The 16283-nt window shown below is 45.8% G+C and overlaps 1 protein-coding gene across 3 annotated transcripts in view; it reads left to right on the top strand.

The window, feature by feature from the left end:
* Positions 1-1220: 1220 nt before the first annotated feature.
* HSD3B7 (hydroxy-delta-5-steroid dehydrogenase, 3 beta- and steroid delta-isomerase 7) overlaps positions 1221-16283 on the top strand; it is a 103980-nt gene continuing 88917 nt past the window's right edge. The window contains exon 1 of one of the 3 annotated variants that reach the window (XM_039330319.1): positions 1221-1274. The gene's annotated coding sequence lies outside the window, so the exon portion shown is untranslated. Of the gene's footprint in view, positions 1275-6505; positions 6534-16229; position 16283 lie in introns of those variants that run through there. The other 2 variants (XM_039330321.1, XM_039330320.1) reach the window with 2 other exon arrangements.

The raw sequence follows: 16283 nt of genomic DNA, 5'->3' as shown, positions 1-16283 counted from the left end.
TTCAGTGCTGTTGGTAACTTTGAATGCTCACTAAACAAATGGCTGTAAGTCAGGGACTACCTGCATGTTCATTGCCTCTTTTTTCTCAATCGCTGTAATGCTGAAATATCTACAGTAACCACTAATATAACGTTTAATGTACGTTTATTAAATTTACTGCATTTATTATGGAAAATAGTACGTCTTTAGCACGGGATTAATACATTCGTGCTCTCTCTTTGCTCAAGCTCAACTAATGCAGAGATCTAATTCCAAGGTCCTGTACAGTCATGCAGACTTTGGACAAGGGTTAACTTGTTCCCTCCACACCAACCACTTAACTCATGCAGGGAAGGAGGAAAAAATGCCTTTGGCCTCCAACAGTTCAGCACAAAGTTTATTGCCCAATCTGTCACCACAAAAGCAGCCGTGTGCGTGTGGCACCTCCTATAATAAGCGATTATATTATTACACACATTTTCATGGATTACAGTCTGTCTGACTCACAGCAGTGCAGAAATGACTACAGTACCTGTGGTCATTTTTAAGGTGGACCACAACTTTGTGTCGTTCTTTCAAGGCCACTCAGCCTATCGAAACCCTTCTGCTCTGTCGAAACATTTTTTAATGCAGCTTTGCTGGCTGAGGAATTCTGGCAGTGGAAGTCCACAAGTCTTAAAAATTGCCAAGGTTGAGGACCCCTGTCTTAATGCACGCCATCCATAAGAGTAATGGAATATCCATTGGGTTGCCAAGTTTAGATCAAGGGTGTCTGACTTTGGCAACTTTAAGACCTGTGGACTTCGACTCCCAGAATTCCCTAGCCAGCATATTGCTGACTGGGAAATTCTGGGAGTTGAAGTCTACAAATCTTAAAGTTGCCAACGTTGGACACTCCTGATTTAGACCAACTTTCCCCAAATTTTGCAGGGAAAACGGTAGGAAAAGATAACCAAAATCCAGTTAGGACAGTGGTTCTCAACCTATGGGTCACGACCTCATTTGGGGTTGAATGACCATTTCACGGGGGTTGCCAAACAACGCAATCCGCCATTTTTCCCCCTTTTCCTTAGCTGTGCTACTCCCTTTTATTCTATTGGCTTTTGAAAGCCAATAGAATAGACTCTCTTGAATAGGGTCTAATTCTATTGGCTTTCAAAAGCCAATAGGAATTGTCCAGGCTGTCTCTGCCCTGCTGAGCCCACCAAAAGTCCCATTCTGCAAACGGTGCTACAAGTTGTCTGCAGCGAAGGCGAGCTGTTTCCACCCCTCCCTGCTGAGCAACTACTAAAAATGTAAGTAAAAGAGGGCCAGGGGTGGGAGATGGGAGGCTGGCGGGCGCAGGGAGGGTTGCTGGCACGCATGGGGCCCGGCGAGTGCCTTACCTCCCTTGGCCTGGGCCAGTTGGTGGCCCAGCCAGTGGTCGGCCTGCGCTGTCTCTGCCACTCGGCCGGTGCAGGGTGCGGAACCACGCATGTGCGGTGCTCCCGGGCAGGGAAAGTCCTCAACTTACAACCGGTCGGGTAGTCCTCGACTTACGACCGGTCCGGTAGTCCTCGACTTACGACCGGTTGGGGGTCGCGGCATTAAAAAGGTTGAGAACCACTGAGTTCGGATGATAAAAGTAGGCAATAAGATCTGTATTTCTATATTATTTTTAGCTGAGTTTTGAAATGAAACATTTTCACTGTTTAGCAAAGGGGAAAATGGGATCGAGAGCACATCCGGAAGTAAAGACTCCTTCTTCCAGAAAATAAATTATGGTTTTCATCTGAGAGCATAATCCACAGGTGGAGTGGGAGTGGGCAGATTTCCTCCTAGTAGATCCTACTTGACGTGGGATCTGCTCTGTGGTCACATTCGCACCATGCTGTAGTTTGCATGGCTGAGTTGCCCAACACACTGAACCAATTTCAAGGTGTACAGCCAGAATAACAAGTCACACTGTACACTATGTCCAAACTAAATAAACAGATCTTTGGTCAAAAAAAGCAGCCAACCTTTGTTCTTGTTTAACTTTGATAGTTACTGAAGGGAGGCAAGTGCCTAAGAAAATGTGCCCTTCACTTCATTGCCAATTTCACCCAGAATCATATCTTAATCTGTCATGCAAAAGTCTTTTTTTTAAACGATCTTTTTTATTAATTTTTTTCCCATCAACATATGTTAATTTTTCCAATCAACAAATTGTCTGGTATTTGCTAAACTAATACATGTTCACTTCCTAATCCTTCATTCTTTTCTCTAACCAAGAATAAAATAAATTCCAAATTTTATAATAGTCCGTATCTTCTTTGTCTTTCAGCCTCATAGTTACTATGTCCATCTCTGCACATTCCAATATTTTCGTGATTATTTCTTTTTCTGATGGCAATCCTTCATTCTTCCAGTACTGTGCAAAAATTATTCTTGCTGCTGTGGTAATATGTAGAATTAAATATAATTTCTGCTCATTAATCTTTTCAGACATAATGCCTAGTAAAAAAAGTTCAGGTTTAAAATCCACTTGTTCGCCCAATATTTTTTCTAACCACATATGTATGCTTTTCCAAAAGGCCTTTGCCTTCCCATATGTCCACCAAATATGATAATACGTGCCTATGTTATGTTTACATTTCCAACATCTATCTGACATATTTTTAAACATTTTTGCTAATCTTGCTGGTGGAAGGTGCCATCTATATTAAAACATTTTGTACAGATTTTCTTTGTATGAAGTTGACATTGTTAATTTACAGTTTCTCTCCCATAACATTTGCCATTTTTCTAATTCTATATCATAACCAAAATTTTTTGCCCATCTTATCGTTGTTTCTTTCTTATGGTTTCTGGCCTCAGCATGCTTTCATCTCAGCGACGTGTTTTAATCCTCAGGAAGGACAGGGCCCAGATATCCTCATATCTCCTTTCCTCCCTTGCTTTAATTATGCAGGGTGCAGACACGCATATCCTAAACCCGTGGTGGTGAACCTATGGCACGGGTGCCACAGGTAGCACGCAGAGCCCTCTATGTGGGCACACGCACCGTCGCCCCAGTCCTAGGCCTTCAGCTGGGTTTTATAAAACCTTTTCGCTTTAGTCCTCCGTCGCTGTGTGGAAAAAAAAGGTTCAATCAATCAATCAATTTCAGCTTCTCGCGGGGAAAAAAAAAGATCTTGCAAAGTTGGAATTGATAGATTGAACTTTTTAGTGCCACCCAAACTGCCGTTACCACCGCAGCCACGCCCACCCAATGGGCCACGCCCACCCGGCACCTGATGATACATAAGTGGATTTTGGGTTTCAGTTTGGGCGCTTGGTCTCTAAAAGGTTCACCATCACTGTCCTAAACTGTGCAGGTTTATGCCTACATCAGATCACTGGTTAGGACCGGTAATAACACTGTGCAATATAAAAGGAATTGTTATGCATATAGTTATCCTGTTAACATCCCAGGTTGCGAGAGCAACATAGGCAGAGAAAAATCTACTTTTTATCTGTGGGGAAACTTATTTTCTCAGCCAGATGGACAAAGCTCAAGGCAGACTCGAAGGAGAGGCAGACTCACAAAGAGAAGCCTGCCATTTGTCTATTGTAGACGGACCATAATGACTGCGTCGTACTAGCAAAGAAAGTAGGTGAGGGTCAGGGACAATACAACCAGTAGATACAGGTAGTCCTCGCCTTACGGCCACAATGGAGCCCAAAATTTCCCTTGCTAAGCGAGACAGTCGTTAAATGAGCTTTGCCCCATTTTGCGACCTTTCTTCCCACAGCTGTTAAGTGAATCCCTGAAGTTGTTAAGTTAGTAGCACGGTTATTAAGTGACTATTGTTTCCCCATTGACTTTGCTTGCTTGTCAGAAGGTCGCAAAAGGTGATCACATGGCCCCAGCACAATGCGACCGTCATAAACATGAGTCAGGGAAGCTGTTCACTGGTTAATTGTTCTCGCTGTCAGGAAATTTCTCCTAGGTTAGATTTTCCTTTAATGATCTTCCACAGGTTACTTCTTGTATTCTATACTCTCCTAAAAGAACCAGGCTAAGTTAGAAATACCTTTGTGGTTAGTTTTATTTTCCGTTAACTATCAAAATCATTTAAGGTCTTCCCTGGAATCTTTATAGTAAGTTTAAAGCAAAGCTACAGCCATTAACTATATTCTTTCCTCCTGGTTAGCTCTGCATCTTTTATTACATAAATCTGATTTTTGTAAAGGTATTAATTTAAACCACTTGGAGGAAAACATATCTTTCCTGTGACTTAGCTACTTGGGGAGAAACACCTCTGACTGGCATGGAATTGCCACGATATCTTGCCCCAACATTTTTGTTTTGATGAATCTGAAAGATTTTATTTTGAAACCTCCATTTACATTCTTTACATTCTTCTTCACAAAGAAGATAATTGTGTGTGATTCATCTTCCTGATATTAAGGTAAGTGCCTGCAATCCATTTTCTAAACAATATCTTTATATTCTATAAATGAGAAGAGAAAGAAACCTGTTTCTACATGATCTAGATTTAATGGTAAATAACATCTGGAGACTCTAGTCCAGTGGTTCTCAACCTTTTTAATGCCGCGACCCCCAACCGGTCGTAAGTCGAGGACTACTCAACCGGTCGTAAGTCGAGGACTACTCAACTGGTGCAGCACCGTTTGCAGAATGGGGCTTTTGGCGGGCTCAGCAGGGCAGAGACAGCCTTGACAATTCCTATTGGCTTTGGAAAGCCAATAGAATTAGACTCTATTCAAGAGAGTCTATTCTATTGGCTTTCAAAAGCCAATAGAATAAAAGGGAGTAGCACAGCTAAGGAAAAGGGGGAAAAAATGGCGGACTGCGTTGTTTGGCAACTCCCGTGAAATGGTTGTTCGACCCCAAATGGGGTCCCGACTCACAGGTTGAGAACCACTGCTCTAGTCAGAGAACCAGAATTGTTTGCACCAATTTCCAATGCGCGTGGAATCTCTTTAATGCAGTGTTTCTCAACCTTGACAATTTTAAGGCATGTGGACTTCAACTCCCAGAATTCCACAGCCAGCAATGCTGGCTGTGGAATTCTGGAAATTGAGTCCACATGCCTTAAAATTGTCAAGTTTGAGAAACACTGTCTTAATGCCTCAAGATGTTCTTGGATCTCAATCTAAGGAATAGCTTCATAAACTCAGGAATACAGTGTCCTGGAACCATATACTATGTCCTGGATTTAGTTCTCACCTTACTAGGTTGTCCTTATTCCAAATGACATAGGCAACTTCACAATCTATGAGCCCACAAAACAACACAAAACAAAGTATAAAACATAAATGTCCTATGCAAGCAGACAATCAAAAGCTAGAACATACCGTCTCTATACCCCAAAAGGAGACTCATCCAAACTACTTAGCCGCCCCCCAACCTTGGGCCACCACCAGATTTTTAAAGGCTGTCTGAATGGAATAGGACAACTTGCTGCAGCTAACTCACTGCAGCCAACTTACCACGGGTCACTTCACTATGGCCAACTTGCCACAGGACAATTCAACTATTCAGTTTAATTATTTAAAACAATTAAAACATTATTTGAACTTTTGTCATTCACAGTCATTTTGTTCCTCCGTTGGCATCCTTTCTTTAATGATTCTATTCCGCTATTTCTTAGATATTAGTGTAACTCTTGTTCCATAGCAAGTTAATAATAATAATAGTAGTAGTAGTAGTAGTAGTAGTAGTAGTAGTAGTAGTAGTAGTAAAGTTGGAAGGGACCTTGGAGGTCATCTAGTCCAACCCCCTGCTCAGGCAGGAAACCCTACACCATTTCGGACAAATGGCTGTCCAGTCTCTTCTTAAAAACTTCCAGTGTTGGAGCATTTACTGCTGCTGGAGGCAGGCTGTTCCACTGATTAATTGTTCTCACTGTCAGGAAGTTTCTCCTTAGTTCTAGGTTGCTTCTCTCCTTGATTAGTTTCCACCCGTTGCTTCTTGTCCTGCCTTCAGGTGCTTTGGAAAATAGCTTAATTCCCTCTTCTTTATGGCAGCCCCTGAGATATTGGAATACTGCTATCATGTCCCCCCTTGTCCTTCTCTTCGTTCAACTAGACATACCCAATTCTCGCAACCGTTCCTTATATGTTTTAGCCTCCAGTCCCCTAATCATCTTTTTTGCTCTTCTCTGTACTCTTTCTAGAGTCTCAACATCTTTTTTACATCGTGGTGACCAAAACTGGATGCAGTATTCCAAGTGTGGTCTTACCAAGGCATTGAAGAGTGGTATTAATACTTCACGTGATCTTGATTCTATCCTCTGTTAATGCAGCCTAGCACTGTGTTGGCCTTTTTGGCAGCTGCAGCACACTGCTGGCTCATATTTAGGTGATTGTCTACTAGGACTCCGAGGTCCCTCTCACAGTTACTGCTATTGAGCATGGTGCCACCTATGCTGTACTTGTACATTTGGTTTTTCTTGCCTAAATGTAGAACCTTGCTTTTTTCACCATTGAATTTCATTTTGTTAGTTAGTGCCCAGTCCCAGCTCGCCTTTTGAAAAAGCACTTTGGGGGGAATTTGTGACATTTTCTGCATTCTGGATATAAAGGTATCAGGCATTAGATGTTTGGTAACCTCACAGAATATGAAAGTGACTCAAAATTTGCAAAGGAAATGCCTCCCTGCTTTGCTAAGGACAGCTGCAATGAGGCAAGGATTATAAGTCTGGGGGGTCGGGGGGAGAAAAGAGAGAGAAGAAACCTAGAGAGATCAAAGGATGACAAAAAGGAAATAGAAAAATTATGAACTGGCATGTATTTCATGACTTTGCCAGGATTAGCTGTTACACGTCTATTCACGACTACCTCATTGTTCCTCACTGGTATCTGTGCTTCAAATGTTTGCTACATGAACTATATTTTACAGACTTTATTTATTTGCACCTGCATATCTCTCTCTCTCTCTCTCTCTCTCTCTCTCTCTCTCTCTCTCTCTCTCTCTCTCTCTCTCTCTCTCTCCCCCCCCCCCCTCTGTGTATGTACATGAGCACACGTGCAAGGATAGCGTAGGCAAGGAAAATGCCCCCCAGGTAAACAGTACTCTGCCAATAATGAGACGTGACATTTCTGGCCTAAAGGAGAGAGAGGAATGAAGCAAGAAGATATGGATCTAAAATAGGAGAAGAAATACCATCCTAATCCTTGCTGAAACAGCCCAGAAGGAACAACTGCCTGATTTAGGTTTAAAATAGCTTGGGATGAAGACTGCTTGTGAAGAATGGAATGGAATGGAATGGAATCGAATGGTATAGAATAGAATAGAATAGAATAGAATAGAATAGAATAGAATAGAATAGAATAGAATAGAATAGAATAGAATAGAGAATATGGACTAGAGTAGAGTAGAGTAGAGTAGAGAAGAGAAGAGAAGAGAAGAGAAGAGAAGAGAAGAGAAGAGAAGAGAGGAGAGGAGAGGAGAGGAGAGGAGAGGAGAGGAGAAGAGAAAAGAAGAGAAGAGAAGAGATAATGTGAACTGGACTAGACGAGACGACTAGAATTAGACTAGATTAGACTAGACTAGGCGAGAAGAGAAGATAAGAGAGAATACATAGACTGGACTGGACTGGACTGGACTAGACTAGACTAGACTAGTCTAGACTAGACTAGACTAGACTAGACTAGACTAGAATAGAATAGACTAGAATAGAATAGAATAGAATAGAATAGAATAGAATAGAATAGAATAGAATAGAATAGAGCTGGAAGGGACCTTGGAGATCTAGTCCAGCACCCTGCTCAAGCAGGAGAACCTATACCATTTCAGATTGGAGACTGTAGTTGAATACACACATCATAAACCCAAATATTACTGCATCTCCTCTTTCAAATGAAAGCTTCAACAGTAAAATGCACCTCCCTTATTTTGGTTTTATCCTCAGCTTGATCACAGAAGATAAGATGCTGAGCGGCAAAGATTATCTGCATTTTTTCAGTCCTACTACAAAGCTATGGAATCCCATGCAGAGAGAGATCTTGGCCTGGATGATCACTTAAACATGAGCCAGCAGTGTGCAGCAGCAGCTCAAAAAGCTGATACAATCATTGGTTGTACAAACAGAGGCATGGAATCAAAATCACGTGAAGTATTAGTACCACTTTATAAACCCTTAGTAAGATCACACCTGGATTACTATATCCAGTTTTGGTCACCATATTACAAAAAAGATGTTGAGACTTTAGAGAAAGTGCAGAGAAGAGCAACTAAGATGATTAAAGGCTTGGAGACTAAAACATATGAAAAACGGCTACAGGATTTGGGTATGGCTAGTCTGGAGAAGAGAAAGACTAGGGATGATATGATAGTAGTGTTCCAGTATTTGAGGGGCTGCCACAAAGAAGAAGGGGATCAACCTATTCTCCAAGGCACCAGAAGGCAAGGCAAGAAACAGTGGATGGAAATTAATCAAGGAGAGAAGCCACTAGGAATTAAGGAGGAACTTGCTAATAGTGAGAACAATTAACCAGTTCAGCTTGCCTTCAGAAGTTGTGGGTGCTTCGTCACTGGACTTTTTAAAGAAGAGAATGGACAGCCACTTGTTTGAAATGGAATAAGGTCTCCTGCTTGAACAGGGGGTTGGACTAGAAGACCTCCAAGGTCCCTTCCAGCTCTATTCTGAATTTGAATGTGCTTGTTGTTGTTAATTGCGAAGTCGTGTCCGACCCATCACGACCCCATGGACAACGTTCCTCCAGGTCTTCCTGTCCTCTACCATTTTCTGGAGTCCATTTAAGTTCACACCTACTACTTCAGTGCCATCTCATTCTCTGTTGTCCCTTTCTTCTATTGCCCTCAATCTTTCCCAGCATTAGGCCCTTCTCCAGTGAATCCTTCCTTCTCATTAGGTGGCCAAAGTATTTGAGTTCCAACTTCAGGATCTGGCCTTCTAAAGAGCAGTCGGGGTTGATCTCTTCAAGGACTGACCGGTTTGAACGCCTTGCAGTCCAAGGGACTTGCAGGAGTCTTCTCCAGCACCATAGTTCAAAGGCCTCAATTCTTTGGCGCTCAGCCTTTCTTATGGTCCAACTTTCACATCCATACATTGCAACTGGGAAAACCATGGCCTGGACTATACACACTTTTGTTGGCAGGGGGATGTCTCTGCTTTTTAGTATTCTGTCTAGATTTGCCATAGCTTTCCTCCCCAGGAGCAAGCGTCTTTTAATTTCTTGGCTGCAGTCCCCACCTGAGGTGATTTGAATGTGCTAATCTCCAGAAATACCCCAAAGAGAACCAAGCTATTCTACAGATAAGTATCATTTGCTGCTATTCATCAGGAGTCTTGGCAAATCTATTAAGGCAGGCAAGGGGAAGAAAAAGACAAAAGAGAATCACGACTGCAATTATGAGGGTGAGAGAAAGCTGTTTTATGGTCTGTACAACTGGTTCTCCGTTAGTGCGGATCCCGTATCCCATCAAGCGGTTGTGTCATAGATTAGTCCTCACTTACTGACTGCAATTGGGAGCAACAATTCCATCACTAAGAGGTGCAACCGTGAAGGGAGATGTCACGAGAGATTTACCTTAGTTTTACTGCAGTTATAAAGCAAATCACTGCAGGTCACTAAGCGTGATGTCAGGTGATTGTGACTTCTAACTTCCTGCCCGCCTCCCCATTGGTTATGCTTGTCAGAAGGGAGGAAGGGAAGGAGGAAGGAAAACCAAATAAATTCCACTGACATCTAACCATTTTACTGCTGGATCAGCAGGATTAGATCCTGGGCAAATAACCTTATGTAAGCCACGTAAGCCACAAAGAGCAGAGCGTGTAGCTTCCTTCCAGTTGTACATCTCACTATTCAGCATGTCTGGATTAGAAATTAGGAATAGATTAGGAATCCATCAGGAATAGATTAGGAATCTATTTCTTTTGGCCCTTGGGTATTACAGCCGCCATCCTCCTTGGGTGCTAGGTCATCCTTAACCTACAACCAAAACTGGGACCGGCAAATTCATTGTTAAGTGGTGCAGTTGTTAGTCGAGACAGCACACGTGACATCACTGCAACCTTCCTTGCTGGTTTCCCCATTGGCTTTGTGACCTTGGGACGCTCCAAGCGTTGTTAAGTGCGAGCTGGTTGCTAAGCACCTGGATCGGGATCATGCAATTGTGGGGACACTGCAGTGGACGTAACTGTGAGGACCGTGGTCCCTAAACAAATGGTTGTACGTCAAGGATTACTTGTAGAGCAGGGGTGTCAAACTCAATTTCATTGAGGGCCGCATCAGCATTGCAGTTGCCCTTGGGAGGGAGCGGGTGTGTGTGGCCAGGGTGAGTGTGGCCTACTGCGTGGGTGTGGATGGAGTGGGTGTGGCCTATTGGATGGGCATGGCCAGCTCTACATTGTGTCAAGGGTGCCTGTGGGGGCCTGGGCAGGAGTGGGACAGATCTGAGGGTCTCTGGCAGAAGGGGGTGGGACTGGGGCAAGTGCCAAGGCATGGTCCACTGGAGGAGCCTCACTACCTGCTGAAATCCCTCTGCTGGAGCCCATCAAGCCTGATATGTGAAGTAGGTGAGGGCCATTTGCTAGTCCACGGGTCGGCAACCCACGGCTCCAGAGCCGCATGCGGCTCTTTCAGCCGTCTCCTGCGGCTCCCAGCCATGTGCAGTGCCAAAAAAAAAAAAAAATAGGACTAAAAAAGTTGAACCAATCAATTCAAACTTCTCACGAAAGAAGTTTGAATTGATTGGTTCAACTTCTTTGGTTTGTGGGACGCTGTTCACCATGGGCTCAACATAGATGGGGGGGGAGACAGCTCCGGAGGGAGTCAGCCCTGTAGCAAGAAGCCGGTGGTCCAAGTGGAGCGGCACGGAAGACCTACCGGTCGGCGTGGGAAACTTCAGTGTTGCCGGTGAGTAAGGCTTGGCCTCCTCGGCCTGATTCTGCACCCCAACGACCAGCTGGATTGGCTTTCACTGCTCCAGCCTGGGGATGCCAGCGGCATAGAAAGTGGTTTGGCAGCACTGCCGTGGCCGGGGTGTCCTTGCAGCGGACAACTTGGGCTCGGATATTTCCTGCGGCTTGCGGCTCGGGACTGGAGACACTGGTGGCGCACGGCCCGGACTGTCAGTAGTGCCATGGGACCACTGCCTGCGGTGCCAGTTAATGCGGCATGTTTCCAGCGGTGAAAAAGGGGCCTGAGCGGAGGCGGAACAAGATGCTAGGCAGCACGAACTGAGCATGGTCTTGATAAGCAACAAACCAAGGCCCCACGTCCCTCCTGCCACCGCTTAGTTTGTGCTGCCCAGCGTCTTGCAATCGGTTGGACAAAACAGGTGGATAGGATTGCAGCCAACGATAGTAGGACATTATGGCCGCCAACTCTGGTCTCCACCTGGGCGGGCAGGCAGGCAGGCGAGCAAAACCTCAAAATCTTTTTCATTCATTTGCAAAGAGAAGACACTGGTGGCGCATGGTCCGGGGGGGGGGGAAGACAGCTCCGGAGGGAGGCAACCACGCAGCCAGAAAGCGGCAGTCCCAGCAGAGCGGCACGGGAGACCTACTGGTTGGTGTGGGAGGCTCCAGCGTTGCCGGTGAGCAAGGCCTGGCATCCACAGCCCAGTTCCGCACCCCGACCAGCTGGACCGGTTTTCACTGCTTCTTTGCAAACGAACGCAAAAGGTTTTGGGGGTTTGCTCGCCACTTAGTTCGTGCTACCCAGTGTCTGCCTGCCTGCCTGGTTGCAGGCCTCTGTGCTCCTTCCCTGAAGCATGCAATTGCTCAGAACCCATCCGAAAAGGTGCTGCTTCCCTGGTAGGAGCTGAGTTTGCAAGCCTCCTTGGCAAGCCGGGAAAACTGAAGGTTTGGAGGATTCCCTCCTGCTGTGGAGCTGCAGTGCCTGGCCCTGGGCTGACGGGGGAGGGGGTGGAGGGTATCCGGGGCCTAAAAAGTCCTCCATGACAGGCTCGGGGCCGGCCCTCTTTCCCCGGCCACAGGAGAAGGGGAGGTGCAGGCTCTCCGCCCGGGCGGGCAGGCAAGAAAAACTCCGAAAGCAGGAGAGAACCCTCCGGACCTTCGGTTTTCCCGGCTTGCCAACGAGGCTTGCAAACTCGGCTCCTGCCAGGGAAGCTCCTTCCCTGAAGCATGCAATTGCTCAGAGCCTGTCCCAAAAGGTGCTTCTTCCCTGGCGGAACCAGCAGTCAGCTTGTTTGTGACGGCCTCCACACCTGATGCAACAAGAGAAAGAAGCTGCCTTGTCAGGTTGCTGCTGAGGGCGTTTTTCTGGAGGTTGCTGCAACCGATTGACTTCGTGGTCCGATTCAAAGTCTTCAACTCTCTCGGCATCCTCTTGATGGACAACCTCCGTGCAAGGAGGGTTCTTGGAGAGCCGCAAGGCCTTAACAGTTCCGCCTGCTGCTTCTTTGGCCGTTATCTCCCTTAATGTGGCAGCACGATCTCCCTTAATGCATCTTGAAATGAGATAGTCTCTTTAGCAAAGATCTTCTGTTGTAGTTCTCGGCTTCTTGACCACAAACTAAATGGTCCCGCAGCCTTTCTTCAAGATCTTTGAATTCGCATTGCCGTGCAGCTTGGCAAAAAGCGGCTATGAAGTCAGTGGTGAACTCGCTGGGACGTTGGTCTCGCTGTTTGAAGGTGTGCCGCCAAGCAATGACTGAAAGCTTGGGCCCAAAATGTTCTTTGTGCATCTTTTTAAGTTCTGCGTACGCAATGGACTCAAGCGGCGCTGGTGCAACCAAGTTCTCTGCGATGTCGAATGTTGCTTGACCGCAAACACACAGTAGTGTTGCAGCCTTCAATCCGTCATCTCGAACTTGGTTAACTCGCAGGTAGTTTTCAACTCTTGCGACGTAGGAGCTCCACCTCTCTGGAGGAGCGACGTCAAATTCAGAGAGTCTTCCTATCTTCACCATGGTGAGTCTTCCACGGCCTGTTTGATGCCTCGTGCTGCACAGGCTTCCGTGGGACTTCCAGGGCGGATCCTTGGAAGCACTCTCCTCCAGCGTTTCCATACTGGCAGGATAGAGTGAGCGGGGGGTGGAACGCCATTCCAACCAAGTGCTTGCTAGGCCTTTCCCCCGTAGTGACTCAGCTCTTCGAATTGTGGCAGCACGATCCCACCTTCATCACCAATATTTTGTTTTCTGCTTGGTTCAGCATTGAAGAAGCAGTAATAGAACAAGTACTTCTTTACTGAAGATCAAAACAGAAATTAACAAGCATTGCTCCACCCCTATTTATACATTCAGTTCTGGTCAGCCAATGAGAGCACAGTATTCTCCCTCTCAAATGAATAATTAACAGTCTTGTAGACAGCAAGTCTGGCTAGCAGGCCACGTGGTCTGCTAACCGTTCCTGTACAGATCTCAGCCATCTGCTCCATAAGTTTAACTCAATACATTACAAAAGGTGCCTCTGTGCTGTTGATCGGCTCTTGATAATGAATCTCTTTTTTCACAAATGGAGGTGAATATACATGTCCCAGGATAATGTTGCAGGATCCTATCTGTGTCTGTCACCAGGACCAGAGGTTTAGTCTTCTGAACTTTCAGACCTGTGCTGAAGCCCATCCTCAGGGAACTTCTCTCTAGCAGAGTGTGTACTGTTCTGTGTGTGGTATTGATAGTGTCTGTTGTAAGTGGCTTTTTAGATGTTGATTGGAGTATGTTGATGGCTGGCTTTTAAGTCATTAGCTGTCTTTTGCTTGTGATGCCCAGAGAGTGGTGGGATTCAGCCAGTTTACACCGGTTTGGTAGAACCGGTAGGTAATTTTTTGTTGATTTTGGTGAACTGGCTGATACCCTAGCCCTTTTTTGCAAGGACCAGAATGGATTGCCGAAGTGAGTGGATGCCACTTCCAGAAGTCCATTCTGAGCTGGGGAGGCTTCCCAGGCCCAGAACGGCCCACTGGAAGTGCATGGACACCACTTCCAGAGGTCCGTACTAGGCCAGGGAGGCCTCCCCGGCTCAGAACGGACTTCTGGAAGTGGCATCCACGCCCTTCTAGTGGGCCGTTCTGGTCCAGGGAGGCCTCCCTGGCTCAGAACAGACTTCTGGAAGTGGCATCCATGCAGAGAACCAGTTGTTCAGGTATTTGAATCCCACCACTGAGCCTAACCCTCGCCTTCTAAGCATTTGATAAGCTGGTGGTAAATCAGCACTCCTGTTGATTGATGAGGCGCCTGTTTCCCAGCCTTAAATCACAAATTGTGCACTGGAAAGATCGCTTGGAGGTGGGAGATACTTCGAATGTAATCTACCAAATCCTCTGTATGGATTGCCCCTGTGACTATGTAGGACAGATGGGGAGGCAGCTAAGCACCAGACTGCAAGAACACAAGCGGGCAGTCAGACAAGGAGGCCCAAACTCATTGGTAGCCTCAGATTGTAATGAACAAGGACATACATTCAATTTTGCAGCTACCAAGATTATTGGATGAGAAGGCACAAAAACAGCCAGGGAAGTGATTGAAGCCTGGGAAACAGGTGCCTTGTCATTCAACAGGAGTGCTGAGTTACCATGAGCCTATCAAGTACTTAGAAGCTGAAGGCTGGGCAGCACAAGCAAATGACAGCTTTTAATGACTTAAAAGCCAGCCATCAACACAACCCAATCAACATCTAAAGAGCCACTTACAACAGACACTATAAATACCACACACAGAACAGCACACACTCTGCTAGGGAGAAGTTTCCTAAGGATGGGCTCTAGCACAAGTCCAAAAGCTTGGAAGACAAAGCCTCTGGTCCCGGTGACTGACCCAGACTGGATCCCACAATCTCTTTTTTTTCCTTCCAGCAGAATTTCCAGAGTCCCAGAATCAATCGAACCAAAAAAATTTTTTTTTAATGCCAACAACAACAACAAAAAGGCTTTAAAGGGTCTCTCTCCTTTGCCCATTATCCTTTACTTATTATTGCAGTGGAAAATTTGCACTGGAAGACCGAAGGAGAAAAGGTGGAGAGAACTGCATTCAAATCCTCCCATCGTCAGGAAGTGCTCCATGTCATGGCTCAAATTAGCCTACCTGACAGAGATGTTGTAAAGGTGGCAAAAATCAGACCCCCCAATCTTGAGAGGTCCTTGTGCTCTCTAAGCTTAGCTGTTTCCTTGATTTTGATATTGTTTACTTCTTGATTGTTGGTCTGATGTTAATCTTGGTGAATCTATGTTTATCTGGGTGTTGATTGCCAGTGGGGAGGTGTTTCGGTCTTTTCGTTCCTTTTTTTGACTTGTTGATTGTGTCTTTTGCACAGTATGTAGATGTTGTGTATGTCTGTGTGTCCATTGATGGACAATTGGTCAGCTTGCCAGGCCCCTGGGAATTCTCTGGCGTTTTTTTTAGACTCGCCTTGTTCTAGGATGGCCACACTTTCCCAGTTGAAAGTATGCTTAAGTCTGTCCATATGTTGTGAAATTAAAGAATTTTCATCATGTCTTCTGAACCAACCAAACACCCCCCCCCAGGATCACTCCCACCAACACTGAACATGGCAAACCCCTAGAACATTGATGGCGAACCTTTTAAAGACCGAGTGCCCAAAAACTGGCCCTACCCCTGCTCCACCCCCTGCCCCACCCCCACCCCCCCTGCCCGCAGGGCCACTCATCGCCTCCAGGGCCGCTCAGGCAGCCCAGCAGCGCCATGATGGCCATGCTCTCTGCCCGCACCCTGCAGCATCAACTGTGCATGATGGGGCGTGAGGACAGAGTCTTGTCTACGCTGCCTGGCTGCCATGTCCTTGGGGGGAGATTCTCCTCCAGAGGTGAGGGGGTCGCAGGGGGAGGCAAGGCTGGGGCAATGGCACGTGTGGCCACAGAGAGGGCTCTTAGTGCTGCCTCTGGCACCAGTGCCATAGGTTCGCCACCACTGCCCAAAATATCAATTGAGAGCAAATCCCTTTCCTTACACACACTGTTGATGTTACCTAGTTTGGCTAAAGAAACATCTGCAAGAAAACAACCAAGTTCGGAGAGCATCAGGGTTTCTATTCTATTCTATTCTATTCTATTCTATTCTATTCTATTCTATTCTATTCTATTCTATTTTCAATAAAGATTCTGTTCTATTCTGTTCTGTTCTATTATATTCTCAATAAAGATTCTATTCTGTTCTATTCTATTCTTAAATTACTGTAGTACAAACTCCGCATTTCAACCAGGAGCTACAAATACTCTCCTTTATTGAGATTTCCCCTCCCCAACCCGCTCTGTCGCCCCCTAGTGCCCGCCTCTATTCTACCTGGTAATCAAAAAGTATATAAAATTAATCAAGTTTTCTGCAATCCGGACCGAGTCAAGAAACCGGCCCCTGAGCCAGAGTGGCGGATCCCCGAGCCAGG

Source organism: Crotalus tigris, unplaced genomic scaffold (genome assembly GCF_016545835.1).
Source record: "Crotalus tigris isolate CLP2741 ecotype Arizona unplaced genomic scaffold, ASM1654583v1 scf7180000024427.8105951120:4207309, whole genome shotgun sequence".
Taxonomy (NCBI): Eukaryota; Metazoa; Chordata; class Lepidosauria; order Squamata; family Viperidae; genus Crotalus; species Crotalus tigris.
The sequence above is the reverse complement of the archived record's forward strand: the minus strand, read 5'-3'. Positions and strand labels throughout refer to the sequence as shown.